At 38.8% G+C, this 21,913-nt stretch overlaps 1 protein-coding gene across 12 annotated transcripts in view; it reads right to left on the bottom strand.

The window, feature by feature from the left end:
* ZBTB20 (zinc finger and BTB domain containing 20) overlaps positions 1–21,913 on the bottom strand; it is an 821,511-nt gene that overhangs the window by 172,902 nt on the left and 626,696 nt on the right. For 8 of the 12 annotated variants that reach the window (XM_049709898.1, XM_049709909.1, XM_049709900.1 and 5 more), the window contains one exon: positions 17,340–17,379. The exons of the other annotated variants lie outside the window; for them this stretch is intronic. The gene's annotated coding sequence lies outside the window, so the exon portion shown is untranslated. The remainder of the gene's footprint in view (positions 1–17,339; positions 17,380–21,913) is intronic. 12 annotated transcript variants of the gene reach the window in all.

The following is a 21,913-nucleotide window of genomic DNA, read 5'->3' as shown; positions in this document are numbered from 1 at the left end:
GTATTCCAGAGACAGAAGGTAACCAATCTACCCACATTTTAAATCTTAAGATTCTTTGTAATTCTATTGAGTATTTTTAAAAATTTTATTTTATTGAAGTATAGTTGATTTACAATGTTGTGTTAATTTCTGCTGTACAGCAAAATGATTCAGTTACACACACACACACACACACACACACACACACACATATATATATATATATATACATTCTTTTTCATATTCTTTTCCATTATGGTTTATCATAGGATATTGAATATAGTACCCTGTGCTATACAGTAGGACCTTGTTGTTTATCCATTCTAAACATAATAGTTTGCATCTGCTAATCCCAACCTCCCAATCCGTCCTTCCTCCCCCCTACCCCCACTGAGTATTTTATTGCTTGGAAAGTTGAATATCAAGGATTAGAAATTCAGCACACTTCAAACTTCTAATCAAGTACTTTCCAAAATTAAGAAAAGTACCTGATCTTCTGGTTTAGTCTTTGAAATGCCAACAAAATTTATCCTTTCCCTTATTCATTCATAATTTATTTATTTATTCATTCTCCAAACATTTATTGACAGCCTACTATATGTCTTACACTATAAACCTGCAATATTTCTAGGCCAGTTACTTCACAGTTGCTTTAGAATTTATGGCAGTGCTGGCCAGATGGTTCTTGAAAGGGAGAATCTTCCAGAGTAAAACAACCTGTTCATAGTGCTTCCTATCTAGCAACTAAGAGCCCTGATAGCATCTCTCTTAACCTCTTATTATGGTTCTAGTATAAAACCATAATCTGTTTTTATTTACTTTTCATATTTAACCCTAATTTTAAATGTTGAGTGCAAACATGAGACTTTAAGAATATTTGAAAATAACTTTGCCATAATAAGGTCTTCCTCACATCTTACATGATACATAGAGAATATTTATACAAATTTTCCCATGTTACTGATATGCAGAAAACTGACTTACCTACTTTATAGTGATTATGAAAATAAATGAGCTAAAGCATGTGAAGTTCTAAGAAGCAGAGTAAATAAACATTATTATACTAGAACCACCAGAGACAGTTTGTCTGCTCCCCTCTTGATGAGGGCAGTATATGTACAGTAAGAAGACAGGTTCTAAATATTTATTACTAGACCTTCTTCAGGTGGGTGTGTCCTTCTATTGCAGTAGAAACCATTATATAAGTATAGAGCTGGAGCCCAATTCAATTACTTACATGGGTCTTCCAGAAAATGGTTAAGGCCAGGGACTTAGAAAAATGCAGAAGACTGACAATACACACAGGTGGAGGAGACATGAGTCTCTCTCCTCATCATGTAGGTCATAATTCAAGGTCATGGAGTTGCTACGTTTTAAGAGTAAAATGTTTTGAGGCTTTTAAGAGAATTTTAAATGAATTAACTTTATTTTGGGAACTATGATTTGGGCATTATTAAAATATTACAATTGGATATAGTTTCATAAACATAATTATAGGCCACCTTTTCAAAAGATCTTAATAACTCAATTTTTTTATGGGTACAGTCAGTTGTCTGTTTAAAGTTATTACATCTTCCAAATCATGTTACTTTGCACAAATGACAAACTGGCATGTGCATATCAACACAGAGAAAGAAGGAACTGCTAAGGTCATGTAAGTAGGGACATGGCAGGCTTCAAGCACGGAGGCCAAAGGCGCCAGAAACATGGGCAAACAGCTTAAAATTGTCCCTTCTTTTGTTTGTGCATTGTTTCTATATGGAAAATTACATTTCTCTGAGAGTATATGTGTAAATATGCATCTGCTAGTATTTTGGCAACTCTAAGTTACCTAAATTAGTTTTGATCAACACTGTCGGATTTTTAAACCCACCAACGTAATAAAAGCAAGTTTAAAAAAACACAAACAAATCCTACAGTACATTGTGTGCTCTGCTGTTCCAAGCCTCAGTTTCAAGACAAAAGGAGAGCGAGACTTTGTCATTTGCTAGCTGTTCATAATCAAGAGAAGATCTGCCAGACAAGCTCTTGGAGGGCTCTGTCTGTCTGGACCAGGTATATACTGCAATACACAAAGGGCTTTGCAGGGGGAGAAAAACGAGTGTTCATGGACAATGATGCAGCTTTCTTAATTAAGATTTTCATTACTGATACATACATTAAGTTCTGCAACTGCAAGAGCCAAAGCACTGTCATGTGCAGGTAGATGTCCCTGATTCCACCTTCAGGCAGTAAAGCTAAAACATATTAAATGTGCACCCAGCAAATGTTGTGGGAGCCAGGAGAGCTCCAGAAATATTTCTGTTGAATGCAGAGAGGCCCCATTAAAAGCAACTTTGTAATGCATCTAATAGGCAGGAGAAAAGCCCATACCAACAAACAGTGCACGCATGTGTTCCTGTACGGGACTGCTTTGAGGGTCCAGCCACAGACAAAGGTAGCTGTAGCTGACCTAGAAATAATCTTTACAATCACATCAATAGCTCAGGCCTGAAAAGGACCTTTGATCTTTAAGGTTTTTTTAATGCCTATTGTTGAGAAAGGAAATAAATGACTGATTTGGGGTAGTTTTTGGAAGATGGTAAAGACTCCTGTCCACAGCTGGCCTTGACTCTGTCCCTTTGGGTCACTCAGTCTGTTTTCCCTGGATCCTCAGGCTGGTCCACAAGTCAGTGTGATCTGCCAAGGGTGTACTGTTCCCATGGAATAATCTGACTGTGGTGTGGGGAAATCTTTCTTCTTAGATCAAGTTATTTTTTGCTAAGAGATGAGAGGAAAGTAAACCCCTGCACAATCCTAGAAATGGATGAATATCTAGAGTATGTGTTTTTGATTACATCTTAACTAAAGCCTAACTCGTTTTAGGGTTGCTGGCACTGTTAATGTGCACCCAGCTCTCCCTTGTTTTTCTGGCTTCTAATTGCATCCCTTCCTGTTTCAAAGTCTGTGTCCCTTTGTGGGGCTACCCAAAGAGTTCCTGTCTCCTCTCTAAAGAAAGCCTCTATCTCTTGGTCATTACCAAAGAGGAAATGATTATTAGACACTGAACTTCATGAAAGATCATTGTATCACAGCAGTCAAAAATTATACATTAATTTCCTATTAGGTAAAAGCATTTATCTGGAATTTAAATGTAATCCCTCATCTTCTCAGAAAGAATAAACCAGAATCCAATATCAAAATCACTCAAAAGGATGTCTTTAAAGTGTTTTGGCTATAGTTCTTTCTTGTTTGAGGAAAAGGGGAAAATTCCCAATAATAGTGGCCAGTAAGATTTCTCTTGGATTCCTGCACCAAGATTCAGATCTCTGAAGTAGTTTTCTGGATGTTAGTGTACATTTCTGAAATTCTTTTCCTAGGTATATCAGAGAGTTGGAGTGGAGTGGTGAACACACAGCCTACTGTGAGGTGGCTGACCTCTGTACCAATTCTAGATGAGTGATGTTAATGACTGGTGATAATAAGATGATCAAGAAATTGACTCTTTATAAATAGAGATAGACAGATAGATGTAGACACATTGTCAACAGATACTTCATGCATTTTGGGAAAACTAAACAGTATTAAGGTTCTTCGTAAGCTTCACTGAAAAGTGCTATTATAAAACTGGTAGACTGGTAATCATATAGGCTCAAACACATTCTAGAAAAAAAGCCTACATTTTCTTACTCTTCTCCACCACATTTTATGACTGTGGTGTCCCCTTTTGCATCTTCATGTTCATCCTTTTGTTGTTCATTGTGGTTATCACTTTCACAGATTTTTTTTTTTTTTGATTTTTAAAAGAATATATATATGTATAACTGAGTCACTTTGCTGTACAGAAGAAATTAACACAATATTGTAAATCAACTATACTTCAATAAAATAAAATTAAAAAAAAACGGGTAGAGGAGTATGTGGAATCTAATGGTAAAGAACTAATGTAGTGGACACTATTTAAGTCTGATGATGATGGAGAAAAGCAGGGGAAAAAATCCCAGAAAATGATTCTAACTAGAGACTTCCTGTTACTTCTCTTATGCGTCCTTGACTAGCTTGTAAGGACCAGAAAGAAGGACATTGTTAGAGGATTTAAGAGTAACTTTTACTCAAATTCTGTCATGAGACACAGGCTTCTCTCACCCAAAATACAGGGTTAATTTTAAATTAGAGGTGATAATTATTTTCCATGTACTAAAAGCCTAGAAATTTCCAGGAAGGAACTAAAGGTGGAATCAGTTTTACCCTACCAAAGTGTGAGAGGTAAGGTGGTCCATTTTAAATAATCTGGAAATGATTCTCTGAACAAGGTAGGTATGCCTGATTTGTCTTCAATAAGCTCACATTAGAAGAAATGAGAAATAACAGAGACTACAGAAAGAGTGCATAAAAGAAGAATCCAACGAAAGAAAAAAAAACCTTAATTTTATCACTACAAAGACCTCCTGTGCAAGAGAGTAGAAAGACTCTTTGAATAAGTAGGTGGCATATGTACCATACATATATATAATGTATACCCTATATACACACCTTTGCCCAGCTTTAAATTGGCAACCATGTTTGGGGAAGAAAAGAAAAGGGTGAGAAAGAACATGAGGAAGACTCAACGTTAATTAATAACACTCAACATTAACCATCATTACTGGGTCCCTGTTTGGCCTCTGAGAATAAGCTATGTTATAGAGGGAGGGGTATAATATGTGACGTTTTCTAAGGGGCATCATTAAGAAAGCCAGACATTCGGCACTCTGAGTTGGCAGAGTGGCAGCGCGGCCTCTAACTGCTCCAGGGGCATCACTGAAACCTAGCTCGTAGTCATGTGCTCCCACCTTGGGCAGTTTCACTGCTCAGGTAGAGGAGTCATATACTAGGCCTGGGTCCTACCATTTGCCTTAGCTTGTGGTTGGTTTAAAGGAGCTTCTGTACAACCTTGAACATGATTGCCTCTTTTCTGCTTCCTTTCTGGACACTACCTAAGGATTTAAGGCACTGCATACGACTTTCAGACATGGTTTTCTGTTAAAGAGGGAGAAAGGATGCCCCGAAGCACGTGCCATCCCTTATCATCTGCAAATGAGCTTTTTGTGCTGAAGGAATGCTCCAATTACCACTCAGAACAGCACTGCACAACTCCTGCCCCTCTGAGAGGCTTGGGGTACACACTCCGGGAATCAGATGCTCTCTATCCCCAAACACAGGGAAGATGCTCTGTCAGTCTGCACCGTGAAGGGCAGGGGCTGATGCTGTCAGTGTGGCATTTCTGCCTCTCTAGCGTCTTTTACTTTCCCTGAAGTTGCTGATAAATATTCCATTTCATTAAGTATGTAGTAATACACATGGGAGTCAGAGAGAGAGAGAGAGAGAGGGAAAGGTGGAGGACACTGATGACATGGCCTCTAGCACTTTATTTATGAGAACATCCAGAAATCTCTATCTACATCTGGTAGAAGAATAGTGTCAATTCTGCCCTGGAGACATGGATCAAGCAATGTTGCCAGTGTGTATTTTTCCCTTCCCAATAATTGACTGATTCTAGAGTCTGATGGCAGAGCTCAGATGATCATTTGCACATTCATGTGAGTGAACAATTAGCCTGCCGCTTTGGGGGATGGTGATGTCAAATAAACATGAATGTATGTTACCAAGGGAAGTACTATCAGTGCCTCACCCAGGAACTCCGCGGGTCCCCTGAGTAGTGCTTCTCTTCCCACAGCTTTCGCTGGGAGGGTGGTGAGGGTGTGGGCTGCGTGCAGAGCACAGGAAACAGTGCTGGGGGTGACCTCACAGGGCCTGAGGAGCACTGCCTTTGAGCAGAGGATGAGACTAAACGGCTAAACACTTGTGAGGCTGCTCATTTGCCCTTTCCAAGTTTTTACTGTATTATTCACCTTTTCATTGTTGACTTATACCTACTCTTAAAATATTAGGGATATGCAGCAGAAACTAACACACCATTGTAAAGCAATTATACTCCAATAAAGATGTTAAAAAAAAACAACAGAAAAATCAGTGAAAAATTCAGCCAAAAAAAAAAATATTAGGCATATGTCACAATATTTTCCCCAGTTTTTTAAAAAATACTTTCTACCATAGTGATTTTTATTTTCATGTAATAAAATTTAATACATTTTTCTTTAAGTTTTCAGACTTGATTGTATGCTTGGAAAAAGCATCTCATACCCTCAGTACGAAAGTCTTCACTTCTATGGCAAAAAGTTCAATTGACAATTACAGAATTAGTGAAGATGCAGAGAAATGGGCAGCCTCTTTCTTTGCTGGCGGGGGTATACATTGATACAGTTTTGTTGCAGGACAGTTTAGCAGTAGATAAACTTCACTTTGGCAGTTCCACTACTAGAAATTTATCCTAAGGAAATAATCAGGCAAGTGAATTTAAAAAAAAAAGCACACATGTATAGAGATGATTACTGTAGCATTGTTTGGTTAGAAAAAATTTCCAAATATCCTAAATGTCCATCAATAAGTGACTAATTCAATAAATTACCCTCCACTGGAGTACAATGTGGCTGTCAAAAAGATAATGTAGATCTATATTTATTAACATGGAAAATGCTTATTACAATGTTGAATTTAAAAACAAGATTACAAAACAGCCAGTAGATTTTCCTTTCATTTTGAAAAGAGAAAGACAAAGAGAAAGAAAAAGAGACAGATAAATAGATATGTTTGGAAATATATTCCCCAAAGTGTTACCAGTGGTTATCTCTGGGCAGTGAGATTTTTGAATGGATTTTTTTTCTTTTATATCATCATTGTAACAAATGCAAACCAAACCAAATGTATACTTTAGAAGTAAAAATTAGAATTTTAACCTTAGGGGAAAAAAGCTTAAACTCCGCAACAACTACTTAAAAATTCAAATATGAGTTTCATAGTCTTAGCAGTTAGTAACTCTCTTAATAGGGTGACCATTCTCTTGAATGGGTGGCATCATTGCCTGCCTCAAGTTTCCTCCAAGTTTGACAATTCAGGTGACACATTATAGTTCTCACCTTAAAAGACTTTAAAGTATAAAAGCTCAAATACTGGAAATAACCCAAATATCTATACCTAGAGCATAGTTAGGAAAATTCTGGGGATTTTATATGATAGAAAATTATTCAGACATTATGGTGGCATTTACAAAAAGTATGTAATTACACTGAGAAGCACTTGTTAGTAAAAAAAATAGGATACAACCCTATATGTACAGTGTATGCTCAACTATGTTAAAATTCAGAGAAAAGACTAGAAGGTGATCTAAAAAATTGTTCATAATAGCTTTTTTCTGTTTAGTGGGATTGTGGATGTTTTCTCCATACTCTATACCTTCTTAATATTTTACAATAAGTATGAATTATAGAATCATGAAAGAAGTAAATATTAAAAAAATACAGCTGCTTTGCTCAGCCACTGCCAAATTTTACCCCAGATGTATCTGCAATTTAGTTTTGAGTCAAATGGTCCTAATGTCATTTCCTAAAGGGAATCTAGCAGAATGGAATGTGTTCAAATAAAGGAGAGCTGTCATTACCACCACCTCTTTGTAAGCCACCGCTTTATAATGCTTAGAATAATCTGAGTGAGGAATCCTACTGCTACTGGAATTAGGAATTTCCATATTCTTCAGGTCTTCTTCATATCTTGTCTTACATTACCAGAAGCTGGAATTTAGTTAGTCTATAGCACTCTGGAACGTCTCCAGGTCTGGAAGCTGTTTTGGAAGCCGACGGTGTAGGCCACCATTAGGAATGGAGGCTCATCTACTCATTTCAAGTGGGAGCTCCCTTGAATGACAAGGGTGAGCTGCTATATAAGGTCTTCTATAGATAATTAGCTTTCTTTTTCTTATTTTTTTTCTTCTCTCTCATCTACCCACTCTTCTTCTCTCCATCCCTCTTTTAAATAAATCGCCTTTCTGTATAGTTAGAGGGAAGCTTTTAAAATTTATAGAAAATTCACACGGTACCAATACCACACTTCAAGTAGATGATCTAATTGTTCCTAAATGACCGTATTTTAGCAAAATGATGATGGGTGAAATCAGAATTGCCACTCATATTTGTATGATGCATATTAGAGGCTTGGCAATAAGGCAGACGTAGATACTTTGTGAGAAGGCAAGAAAATAATTGGGTAACGCCAGGATGGGAGGAAGGAACGGGGAGAAGAAAGAAAAGTAATGACATGGGCTTCTGTGTCTTTTGGTAAAGGTTATCTAATCACCTGTTCCTGGCCTTTTGGACTAGATGGCAGCCTTTAAACTTCACCAGACTGTTTTTTCTGTACCAAACACAGTGCCTGGTGCAATGTAGGTACTCACCAGATGCTTAGAGAACTGAACGGAGCCCTTTCACTGCCTTTTCATTCTGGCCTCTAATAGAACCAAAACGAAGCTAAAAACTCTAATATCTTTTCATGTACATTAGGTAAAGCTCCATCCTAATTTGAACTCAAGTGCACATCTCCTCTGAGCTTCCACCTTCATCACTGAACTGCTTCATCACTGAACTGCTGGAGAAAATCACACAAGACAGACAGGTACCACATTAACCCACCAGGCTCACCTAGACCTTCCACACTGCCAAGGAGAATACTGCTGTTTTTCTGGCTAACCTACTGCCCATTTGTCCCAAGAACTACTTTAAACCTCTACTTTCCTCAAATCTCCTCCTCACTTATTCTTAGCAGGACCTTGCTCCCTAGGAGCCATCACTTGGGAAACCTCTCAACTTCTCAGTACCAAACGTACGCATGGCTCGCATCTATCCCTACCGTTCCTTCTTTTTTCTTGTAACTATGGAAGAGATGTCCCTACTTCTCTCCTTCCACTTGTGCTCAGGATTCCATGTCTCTGTCCTTATCAGGAGTCTTCCACTACCAATCATCCTATCCTCTTGTCTCTCCTATACACTGAATCTCTCCTCTCTACTGTATTCTCCTAAGCATATAAAGATGCCAGTATCTCCATTTTTTCTCCCCAATTTTTGACCTCACTCCCCCATTCCAAAGATATTATACTAGCTCATTTTCTTTTCCTTTACAGTAAAACTTCTAAGACTGATACATATTTGCTGCCTTTGTTTCTTCACTTCTTACGCTTTCCTCATCCTATGACGAATAAATTACTGCTTCTACCTCTTCAACAAGCCACCTTTTGCTAAGGTCAACAATAATTCCAGATTAATATATTAAGTGATATATTTTTCAGTCCTTAACTCACTTGACTTCTCAGTGGTCGCTACTGACCACTCTTTTTGAAACACCTTCTTCTCTTGGCTTCTGTGCCAATGTTTTCTTATTTTCCTACTACCTCTTAGCCGTTCCTTCTGAGGATATTCACAGCCTCATTTTTCTCTACCAGCTGATTAAATATTAAGAGTTCTTCAAGTCCCAGTTGGGGCCTTCTTCTCAATCTAACCTTGCCCCTAGGCAATTATCATCCATGCCAACAGCTTCATTCGCCTTTGCTTTACTTCTGAATTCCAGTTGTATATATTCCTCTGCCTACTCAATATGATCACTTATCTCTATCAAAAGCATCTGACACTAGACATTTTAAAAACAGATCTTATGATCTTTTCTCCACCCCAGTTCTCCTCTCGTGTTTCATATAACCCTGAGTGGCACCATCCTCCATATTGTTCTACAAGCATAAAACCAGTAGTCATAGTTGCCACTTCTTTCTCCTTCATCTCCCACATCCAATCCATAAGAAAATCCTGTATATTTTGCTTCTGAATTAACTCTTGATTCCATTTATTATTCTTCTATTCCCTTTGTCACTACCCTAGTCTATCTCTTGTCTGTTCTATTACAGCAGCCTCCTTACTTTTGCTCCTTCTAGACCATTTACCATAATGAAACTAGCTTGATCTTTATCTTTAACTTTTAATCTCAAAATTATCATAGTTTATCATGCAATTGTAAGAGATAATACAGAAAGATCTGGTATACCCTCTACCCCTCTATTATTGATATATTGGCCCAATATAATATCTTGTTTAACTATGGTACAATATCACAGTCAGGCAATTGACATTGGTACAATCCATCCACCTTATTCAGATTTCACTCATTTTGCATGCACTCATGTACGTGTGTGTATGTAGTTCTATGCTATTGTATCCTTATGTATAGATTTGCATGGTCACCACCACAGTCCAAATACAGTTACATATAAGACTATTCTGGCCTACACTTTTACAGCCACAGTCAGCTCCATCTCTCCCCCACTCCCCAATCTCTGATAACCACTAATCTGTTCTCCATCTTTATAATTTTTTCATTTCAAGAATCCTATATAAATGAAATTGGCTTTTTCACTCAGTGTAACACCTTTGCTGTTAATCCAAGTTGTTGTACATACCAAGAGTTCATTACTTTTGAGTGCTGAGCAGTTCCATGGTATGGCTGTACTACAGTTTAACCGTTCACTCATTGAAGGACATTTGGGTTGTTTCCAGTTTTGGGCTATTATGAATAAAGCTGCCATATATTTTGATTTTTGTGTGGATATGTTTCTGCTTGTTTGGGATAAATGTACAAGAGTAGCATGATCTTTTTAGAATAAAAAGTTGATCATGCCACTTTCATTCTTAAATTTGCTTTCCTATTGCCCTGAGGCAAGTCCTTAATATGGCCGACAAAGATCCTGATATTATCAGGCCCTGTGTTATCTCTTCAGCCTCAACCTGGCTGCTTTTCACCTCATTCTCTCTATTCTGCTACATTCAGGGCCTTCATTCATGCTGTTCCCTCAGCCTGGAAACCTCTTCCACCACCTAATCTCACTTCTTATTTTACATCTTCAGATGTCAGCTCAATGTCACTTCCTCAGGGAAGCTTGTACTGTACTTCCAGACTCACTTATTAAATATTCCCCTCCTATATTTACTATTATTATTATTAAGTATTCCCCTCCTATATTTGTTCTTAGAAAACCTGGCATTTTAATGTCATAACAGAAAGCACAGTTTGCAGTTATAAGTTCTTTCATGTGACAGTTTGGTTAATATCCGTCTTTCATCCCCCAAATTATAAACTCCAGTAGGGCAGAGACCATGTCTGTTTTGCTCATTATTATACTTTCAGCACTTAGTAGACATTTACTTTGTGTTTAATGAAATTCAGCCAAGGCTTTTAAGACAGATAGTCTTGTATTCAAGTTCTATCTCTATCACTTCCTAGGTATTCTTGGAAAAATTACTCAAACATACAAAATCTCCATTTTATCCTCAAAATTAGGATTATAACATCATCTATTTAATAAGAGTAGTTTAAAAGGTTAAATCATATAACCATTAATAGTATTTTGTCCAGTACCTAAAGAAAGGCAAGCACTCAACAAATGTTATTTCTTATTATTATTACTAGTTTAACAAAAGATAAGAGTTTTTGTATTTTTTTTCCCAACTAGGTTTTAGTCCATTATCTTCATTTCTTGCTTGTTCCTGGGATTCTGATTCTGGTAACTTTGAGAGTCTGAAAAGGATCCCTTAGTTTAGGTCTCCAATAATTCTATGACTACTGGTTTCAACCTCAGGTATGTCCCCTTAGGCAGATGAGAGCCTTATTTGGCCTCTTGGCTCTGGTTCACATTTTCATCTTACTCAATATTTCCTCTTCTTGTTTTCCAGCCTGTGGATCTTAGGGTTTATAGGAATGCCTCTTCCCCACTCCCAGTTTCCATAGGGAAGCTTTCTAAACATATCTTGCCTCTGGCCTCATTCCTTATACTTCTCCATGGAGGAAAGTCATCATGTTGGTAAGACAGTCCGTGGTCCATGTTTCTCAGTTAGGTGGAACTGATCTATCAAAGTTTATAAGTACGGGAATTTAGACTTTCTTCTTCCTTGACTACTTAGACTAGTGGGAGTTAGTGACCTGGAAAAGTGTTGTTCTTATGCAGACCCAAATTTTCCCCTGGGAGAATGGGAGTCAGTGAGCTCTTTTTACCTCTCATACTAAGTTACATCTGTCCACCCAGACTCTGGCAAAAATTTTGGTTCCTCAGCCATCAGTTCTTTTGTCTTATTTTCCAATGGGTTTAGAATCTGAGTGGGGAAAAACAGTGCTATTTATTGTACCCCTCTAAAGATTCCCACACTTAGGTTTATGCTTTTTCTTGGAATACCATTCCTTTATTCTTCATCTTGTTTACATTCTAGCCATTTTTCAAGACCCAGCTAAATTGCATTTTACATGAAGTTTTCCAGCCCTCAAGGCTCTCTTTCACGAATGAAATCCTATAGTACTTATTGGAATGTTTCATTCCTTTTGGAATTGTTATTTATCATTTGCTACGCATATGAACACTCAATAGTACGACTTCTTTCCTTACTCAATTTTAAGTTTCTTAAGAGCAAGCAAGGGCAATGTCCCAGTTTATGTTTTAACTCTCCACTAAATATGATTCCTTGTATATAATAAGTACTTATAGCTTATGGGATGATTGTGTTTAAGGCTGGCCTACTAACCAGGCTTTGATTTGAAGGCCCAAGTTACAATTGATATGGCTTAGTGGCTGGATGGCTCCTGAAGGGTTAGGGTTAGGGTTAGGGTTAGTGGTGGCAGTGGCCTAAGAAAGAAAGGTTAATATGAGTGTGTCCCTGAGATGTGTATCAGTGTGTTTTCCTTTTAGTAATATACTCTCCCCACTTCCTTTATGAAAAGCATATGGAAAGCATGGCCTAATAGGTAGAAAGGCTAAGAGAAGTGCAAGCAGAGGGAGGTAATGCTCCTGGCTGTAGTAGGCTGGTCTGCAGAAGTGTTTTGATTCTCTGAATTAGTCAAAAGATTGAAAAAAATAGCCACTACTACTACAGGAAAAAAAATGAGGAGGAAGGGTCCTGAAAATGGTATCTGAGCAATGAAAGACAGTGAATGTTTTAAAGATCACTGAATTTAATTTATTCAACCTAAATGCATAAAAGTACAGGTGGGGACATTATTTATGCAGGTATATGCAAATCACTTTATAAAATAGGCAAAGCCCTTCTGCTTTTTATAAGTTGCCAAGGTGGTTCCTGATATTTTAAAAGCTCTGCACCTTTAATGTAATTTCCTAAGAGTTGGAATCCCTCTGTCGGAATCATAGTCATTGTCAGAGCAAGTTTATTTTTTTTCTCTCCTCTGGGACATTGACAAGGCTCTCATAACCATCACAAAAAGAGTGGTTTCCACAGCGATGTGACTGGAAAAAATCACTTGGAAATCACAGAGGAGCAAGTCACAATGTTCAAAGCAGAGAACATAGGCTTTGAAAACATGAACCCATCTGACCTCTTGAATTTAGAACAGTGAATTCCTGAGCTCTGAAACATGGGGCCCGGCTGTGCATGCCATATTGGTGCTATAAGACTGGCAGTAGGTTGGCTGTGGCATGGTCTATTTCAAACTCCTTCACAGTGCCCAGTGTTGCATGTTCCCAGATGACATTTGGTTGGCAGAAGCCGGGCCTCCAAAGCTGGCAGTCTGGAACGCAGCCCACTGTGTTTTGACAAACACATAATTGACCATCTGATCACCAGCCTACGTTCTGCACTCAGGTCACTGAAGGGACCTGGGCTTTCAATAGGTCTCTACTCCTTATCTTGTTCATCTCCTCAAACCTTTCTCCAGAAAGTAGTACAGAGAAGACTTAAACACACCCACAGACATCCTCTCATTTGCAAAAAAGAACATGGTACATGCAACATAAGCTGTTGAAAATTTCCTTTAAATTGTCCTGGCAGCCCAAAGTGAACAAGAGAAAAGCACACTTATGGTGAACTCTAATTCAGAAAGAAGGAACAAATATACTGCATTGTTTCAATACTCGGCTGTGCATAAGTTGCAATTCAGCTCAATGGCTTGGAACTTCTCCTCAGAAAAGGGCAGCAGTGGGAAAATGACAGGAAACTGGGGCAATGATTGACTTTAGGGGGATATTATTAAGAAATGGTTTCATTTTCAGGTGAAAGAAGAGAAAAGCGGGACACTGGCAATGTCCTCTCCTTTTCTGCCTGCTACTCCCCCAAGGCCACTATGGGAGAGAGAGACACACATCTCTGGAGAGCGGTAGGTCAGACTCAAGTTGAGGTCTCTGGTGAAGGTCCCATAAAGGTCTATTTTGGCCTGAAATTTGGCCCCAAACAACACATCATCCTTTCTCCTAGAAGGCAAGGATTATGCACGGGGCCAAGCCAGGCTGGCATTAGGCAAACGTCAATGTCTATGTCAGCACTACCGAATCGCCCCTCCCCTCCACTCCCAGCCCCACTGCACAGTTCAGGCCCTTGGTTTTCATCTATGATCTGGTCTCCCTTTTCTCAGTCACCAGAATGCTCTTCTTCTAAAACATAAATCTACTTAAAATCCTTCAAAGCGTCCCCAAGCCTGCTGCTTCCAGTCCAAACTTCTTTGCTCGGCATACAAGGCCCTCGTGATCTGCCTCCTGCCCACTTTCAATCACCAAGCTCTAGCCACGAACTCGGGATGAGGCTGCTGCGCAGAGACCTTCTGACTTTCCTCTGGCTTTTTTTCTGATTATGATCCCCTTTTGCTTTCCCCTCCTCCCATCCACCTGGTAAACTACAATTCACGCTTTAGACTTTCAGGCCCAGCTTGGGCACCTCCAACATACGGGCGGGTGCTCCTTTCTTGTTCCCCTCGCTACATCTTGTATATACCTCCATTCCAGTGCCTATCACATGGCATGGCCTTTATTTACTATATATCTCCCCTACTGGACTGTGAGATTTTTAACAATGGGGAGCATTTCTTATTTATATAGCAGCTTTAGGAACTGAGCATAGTGACCAGCTTTCCATAAATGTTTGTTGACTGAAAACTGAACGAAGAGCTGTGCATGATAATCAATCAAAACCTAAGCCAAGCAGTAGTATTAGCTTCTAGAAGCAGGTAGGGGCCTACTAGCAATCTAATGAAGGCAGAAGACCCCAGCAGTAAGGCACTTTAGATGGTTATCACAGGGTGAAAGGAAGAGTGAGGGATAGAGGGTGCGATGGAGGAATGTCTTATTAACAGAGAATGTAGGCAGTTAATTTTCAGCCTTTTCAACATTTAGTTTTCAATATGGAAAGGTGTTGTTCTGAGAATGAACCTTAGTGCGAACTGTAGAGAGGTCTACCTTTTAAGAACCTAGTTTCTCAAATAGGGAGAGTCTGCTATCTGCTTCAAGGCAGCATGGCAGGTTATAGAGGGCTCCTCTTTGCTCTGCTAAAGATTAATGGGATGAAACACTTTTGGGGGAACATCTGGAAGCTATTCAGCTCCTATTGAAATCTGTGTCAAATCCAGACTGGGACTTTGGACTAAATGCAGTGCCGAGGAGAAAAAAGTTGAACAGGCAGAATGCTGCACCTGTCTGGAGGAGGCCATTAAAGAGGCACTAGGAGCTAGAGGCACTAGGAACTAGAAGCACTGGAGAGATAATGTTTTGATCTGTCCCCAAGGAACTTTTCTTCTCCCTTTGATGGGCACCTGGGGCACCACCTCTGGAGCCATCAGCTATGTCTGTGGGGCACTTGAGGACAGCAGGACTGTCATAGGCCCTGTCACCTTTGAAATAAAAGCAGTCTCAGGATTTGGAACAATCTAAGCAAGCAGGAAACCTGGCCTGGGGGGTGGGAAAAGGTTAGTGGATATGTGGATGGGCTATTAGCCCATTCAGGTCATTTGCTCAGCCTCCTCTCTGGTTAAAAATTGGGATCTCTCTAGAAGCTGTGAGATTGATGGTTGATATAGCATAGAATCAGTTTCACATTTTCCTATGAGCCAGAGACAGCCTTTCAATTACGTTTTTTATCTCAAAGGTCTCCCCTCGATTTCTAATCTGTGACCCAGGTCTCCAGGCTGCTGCACTGCTTATGTCTGAGGCTTGCCCTCCAGTGCTGACGTCATAATAGCTGAGCCGTGCGGGCAGAAGTGCACGGTGCTGATTCATCCCCGGTGATGTGAGGATTAACGCCTTGTCTAACACAAAGCTATTATGTGAACTGTTTTTACACAAAAGAACTGCAACAAAAATGATTTGCCAGTCAGAGGACTAGAAATATGCAGTGCTAGGTAACTGGAGTCGGGATGCAGAGACGTAAAGTGGTAACCACATGCATGCACGCTGACACCCTCTGAAGCACTGACAGACCCACTCTATCAACACCAAGAATGAGGAATAACAAGACTTGTCAGGGGCAGAGAGGACCCACCCCTGCTGTATAAATGCATTACACACAGCACCAGTCTCTGGGGATTTTAATCAATCTCCTTTCTCTGTCAAATAAATGTCACTTTAGACTTTAGCCTTAGCATCCTTTGGAAGATTCTGCTCCCCTACATATATTTGCAACCAGCTTCTAGGAATGTGAGTGGAAGCCACACGCAAGCAAAAGAGCCATGGGAACCTCCTTTCTGTGCAAATGATTGCAACACAAGAAATACCTCAGAGTGTGAAGGAGTCAGTGAAGAGAGTATGCTGTGAATAAGGGACAGCGTTCACCAGAGAGTGAGAAGCAGCTGGAAGGATGCTGATAATATTTATCACGTGAGGTAACTGCCACTACCTGTAGCATCTCTTGGGTGGTGTCTCAGGTAGTGACTTTGATTATTTGGGCTCGTGGCCCCAGAATCTCTTTCAAGCAGCTCAAGGTGAAATTTATCCAAACCAACTCAGTGCAGCCTGATTTGGGCTTTAAATTATAAATGTTCTCTCTTTTCATCTGAAATCAAGTTGTTGTTGTTGTTGTTGTTTTCTCCCCAAATGACTTTCCATCTTTTCTAAAAAAATAATGGTACCTTCTATAAACCTCCTGGCATATGATTTCTCTCTCTCTTTCTTTTTTTTTTCCTCTGTACTTTACTATTTCACACACAATTTTAGCCTAAATAACTAAAGTTTTGTACTTCAGTCTTGTACCTCCTGTAAAAGGATACTAGAAATTTTGTCCAAAAAATGAAAGCTCTGATCTAGAAGTTGAAATTAAAAACTATTGGGCCTAGGGATGGGTGTATAATTGAAGAATAAATAATTGCCCATTGATTGACAGTGGAGCAAAAGCCCAACTGTGGCTGGTATCTGACTGAAGAATGTAAGCTGTAGTTTAGAAGAGCAGTGACTTTTGCAAACAGCAGCCGTGGCTGAGTCAAAGGAAGTCTTCATATAAGTCCAGTGGCTTGGGCTGCTGGTCTTTTCAGCCCCCTCATGATGGCAACTACTACAACCACCAACAGCATTGACTCCAAACACAAAAGAAGATAATACACACTGAAGAAGCACTGGAAACCACAACAATGTCAACTGGAGAACATGCCAATAAAGACCCAAATTTCCCAAATCTGGTGCTTTTTTGAAAAGGAAAAAAACCACTTTTACTTACATAAAGAGAAGGGGCAGGCCACAGAATGACGGTCAAGGAACTGAAAATCAAAGACAAAACAAGGAATTAAAAATAAACCCAGTGATACTGTGGAGAGAAGGAAAGCAAATCTAAGTTTAGACAGGACTAATTGCTCCTAAAGCATGAGCAGTAAGAACTCATATTGTCACCTGGAGCCCAAGAAAGAGGAGATTCAGCCTCGTAAAATTTCCAAAGGTGTGACCTGCTGCTATCTGACCAATACAGAAGGAATGCCAACCTCTTTCTTTGTCAGCTTCATTCTGATCGAAATCATATGAGCATTACCTAGAGCTGTGCTGTTCAATACAGTAGCCACTAGCCACATCTACCTATTTTAATTTAAAATATTTAAAATTTTAGTTCCTCAGTCTACTAGTCACATTCCCAGAGCTCCACAGCCACCTGTGGCTAGTGGCTGCCTTACAGATAGAACGTTTCTATCGCTGCATAAATATCTATTGGGCAGTACTGATGAGAATAGATAAAAGCTTTACTATGTAGTGCATGACAGATCTTAGCTAATTTTGACGAGGATGAGTGAAACTGATAAACTTTGCTTCTTTTAAGGGTAGATTTAGTATGTTTAATGCCCAGAAGATACTCTGGGCAAATTCAAAGCCTCCATGTATTGTCAATTGTTAGCTGAGGACTGATATTGCCTTGTCTACCCTGTCTCACCAGCCTAAGAGTGTCCCCTCTGACAAAATGATTTTAAACGAAAGCATTTGTCCCCCAAAATGCATTTCTAATAATGAAAACTTCAGGTTTGGGAGGAGTTGACCTTAACAGTTTCTCATTCTATATTTCAAGTCTGATAATTCTCCTTTGTGATCTTCAACACACAAGCCAAATAAGCGATTATGGGACTGGCCTGTTTGCCACTGTTTTGATAGCTTTTCTTACAGAAGAATAAAACTGAAGTAACAGAAGATCCAAGAGAAATTAATAAACCAAACAAGGATGCTGAGAAGACAAAGCAGGTCTCCCTACCCGACCCAACTCAAATATGTCAAGGACTTAACATACACTGATTGAATTCTTGTCTCTCTGACACCATGATTTTAGCCACTTCACATATGGCCTTCAGAAATATGAAAAACAAACTGTATTAAAAGAGATCAAGTACAAGGACCTGACTAAAGCATAGAATAAGGCTAAAGTAGAAAACTGGCAATTAGAGACTTCACTTCTCAGCAAGTTTTCTGGGAAAATGCACCATCATAGAGGTTCCTCCAAAGAAAAAGTTTTTCCTTTTATGGACAAGGTGAAACCCTGTTCCATGAACATGCAGGAGTGAAGTATGTTGTTCCCCTCTTTGGACAAGAAGAGTTAAGATGAAAATCTGCAGCCTGGACCATAATGTATGCCAACACAAGAGGCTGGCCGTCTCCAATGTTTTTAAATTGTTTCACAAAATTGATGAGCTTAATGAAAATTTTAAGCAAGATAATTAACTTATGTATGATTCATTGAAAGTACACACAAACTTGAAATACGTACATATATATATAGACCAACTAGCCTCAACAACTTTAAAGCTCTAAGTTTTGCTACATTCTAGTCCCTTCCACAAGCTAGGATCCTAGACCACTTCACTGGTGCATCTTTTAAAAGCTTTTCCCTTCCTTCCTTTCTTCTTTTCTTCCTTCCTTCCTTCCCTCTCTCCTCCCTTTTTTCCCTACCTCCTCCAACCTTTTTGAGTTTTCTTTCTTTCCCAACCCTTGAGAAAATGGAGAAAAATATGATTAGTGGTTATCTATGCAATATGCTCACTTATTTTTCTGTTGCATGTTATAAACCCAGTAAGTCTCAATAATAATTATGCTCTTTTTGAACTATACTTAGTATTTATGCTCTTATATCTAAGAGCATAACTTTCCTTTCTAGGAAAGGAGTATTTATTCATAAAAGTTAATCAGTCAAAATTAAATTTTTGATGTGATCAAAAGAGATCGATGTAAACTGTATCCAGATTGATTAATACATCCAAGGTCTGGAATGAAAAGCTATCTTTCCTGGATGTCAAATGACACACAGGCTGTCAATGACAGGAATCCAAGATGGAGAGAAAAATCACAGTGTGTATGTCGCAGTCTAAGACAAATTAAAGCCAAGTTAAATTGAAGATTTTATTGGATATAATTGTTGTCTTTATGTATTAATGAAAAACAATACTATCTATCCCAAATTTAATACTAAGGCTAAAAATTTAATCTCAGAGTTCTTATACAATTTATAAACATTCATAAATGTCAAAAGGCCCCGTTTCTTGATTGAATTACAATCTGCTATGCAATTTTGAAAATATGTATTAATCTACATGGGTTTATTTTTGTTCAGTTCAAATTGTTATTTTATTGATATGTGCCCTTTCTGCCTAAGTGATATTCACCTTGTATGTCTATAAATTGTTTTCATCTGAAATGCAAAGAATTATCTATAATAGTTTTGCATAAGGTTAAAAACATTTTCATTAAGCATGCTGGGTTCAAAGCACAAATATCTAGCCAAGAATATAGAACTATAAAGCCCAAAATGAATCAAGACCTTAAAACCTGGTAGGGGAGGCAAGAGTAGAGAGGGGGAGAAGGGGTGATTTGTAGTGAAGTCTTGTTTTAGTTTTGTGATTTCTGAGTAGAAATTATTATATAGTATCAATCTCCAAGGAACTGAAAGTATTATTAACTGTAACTTAAAGATTAGTCCATTCTGATTTCCATTTATGTTCTACGGCAATGGTTCCCAACATTTGAGGTGATACAGATCCCTATGAGAATTTCTCTTCCCAGAAATTCTTCAAAAACACCAAGTTTCAAGCATCTCCCAAACTCCATGAAGGTCTTCCAAGAATTCCAGGTTAGTAACCCTTGGTCTAAGAGGAGAGGGGAGAAAATGCTCTTTCAGTCCCCCTACTCATCACCTCTAGGATGTTTTAACAAGTTGCTATAGAGTTAAAGCCAGGAGTAAATGAAATGTATAGAAAATGGATCTCTGCATGGGTGAGTGTGTGTCACTAGAGACACACAGACTCCTTTACAGGACTTCCAGACTCTGACTTTCCTAGTCCCTTATAACTTCTTTATTAAAAAGTCTATAGAGCCTTAGGAACAATGAGGTAGAGGAATAGTGAGCAGAGAAATGATAATGAGTTACTATTCACTGAGTACTTTCTGTGATTCCAGGCATCTTAAGTAAATGTTTCTTAAATTTGAATATGGGTATACCCAGGGAGGTGGAGCAGTGTGACAAGAGTGTGCAAAGCCACAAAATAAATAATAAAGACATGGCTGTCTCTTTAGAGGGTCGGTTGTCTTTGTGACCAAGTAATTTAAACTCTTATTTGTATATGTACTCATTTATCCAATAACTATTTCTTGGACGTTATAGAAAAAAAGAACAGATCCTGTTCTCGTCCTCATGGAACTTCCAGTTTAGTGAAACAAACAAGGATAAATTGAGGGGTAGAATGCAAAATGTGCACGTATTTTTTAGGGTGAAACCTGAGACCTCACTGAAAAGCCTCATTTGCAGCAGACTGTTTCAGGTGATGTCCAGGCACCCTGAATATTGGATGCTCACCTTAGCTTGATGATCACCTCCCTGGAAGAGTTTGAAAAGCAGCATTAACAGTATATCATTTAATCCTGACTACAAGAGTAAATACTATTACTTCCACTTTACCAGAGGAAAAAGGGAGATTTGAGAAATTAGGAAACTTACCCTAAATCAGACAGCTGCTGGGATCTGAATAAGTCTGTACCATTCTGAGGTCTGCATATTTATAACCCTCAAGTTCCAGTACTTCTAGGTGTTTCCCACTTTATGTTTGCCCTTGAAGTCTGGCCTCATTAAGAATTTTGTAGGCTAGTTTAAGTGTCTCCTTTGGAAGGAGACAGTTTGGGCTTGATTTGCAGTCTAGATATTTCAGGGTGGTAAGGGAAAGCTACTATTGTACCCATTGTTTGGTGCAGAAGCTGAGACACTTGACAGCTGAGGTACCTGGCTGGGTTAAAAAAGGAGTCTGGGCTGTCAGTCTCTCGTTCCTCTTGACTAACTCCAAGCCTAGGCAATGGTACTGTCCAAGGGCTTTTCCGCACGTGGGATTCACACTGGCTGATAAAGAGTGAGAGAAGCTCTGCTAAGGGAAAATAATAGTGCAATAAAAAAATGGAAAATAAGTAATCATAACTCACTCACAACAACTGGTTACTTTCAGCATTGTGAATAGAAAAGGGAGAGCTTACTCATCACAAATGAATCAGAAAATTAGAATGTGTCACAGCATTGATGACAGAGCTGAGGAATTCAGATGAACTGAAGTTCAACACTTATCCTTCTATCTGAAGAGGGTAAATGATGTGACAACAGGACAGAAAAGACCTCTTAGACATGCCTTTAATCCATCCAATTTTTTTTTTCAACTACTTTCTCTAGCAGTTAGGTGGGTTTATATCTTTGTTTTCTATGAGTAGAGATAACATTTTAACATCCTTTTAATGTTCTAGAAGTATTGTGTTAATTAATTCTTATGTGGGAGTCATTCCAAATAGTCG

This window comes from Orcinus orca, chromosome 5, assembly GCF_937001465.1.
Source record: "Orcinus orca chromosome 5, mOrcOrc1.1, whole genome shotgun sequence".
Classification (NCBI taxonomy): Eukaryota; Metazoa; Chordata; class Mammalia; order Artiodactyla; family Delphinidae; genus Orcinus; species Orcinus orca.
This window is presented reverse-complemented; position numbering and strand designations above follow the sequence as displayed.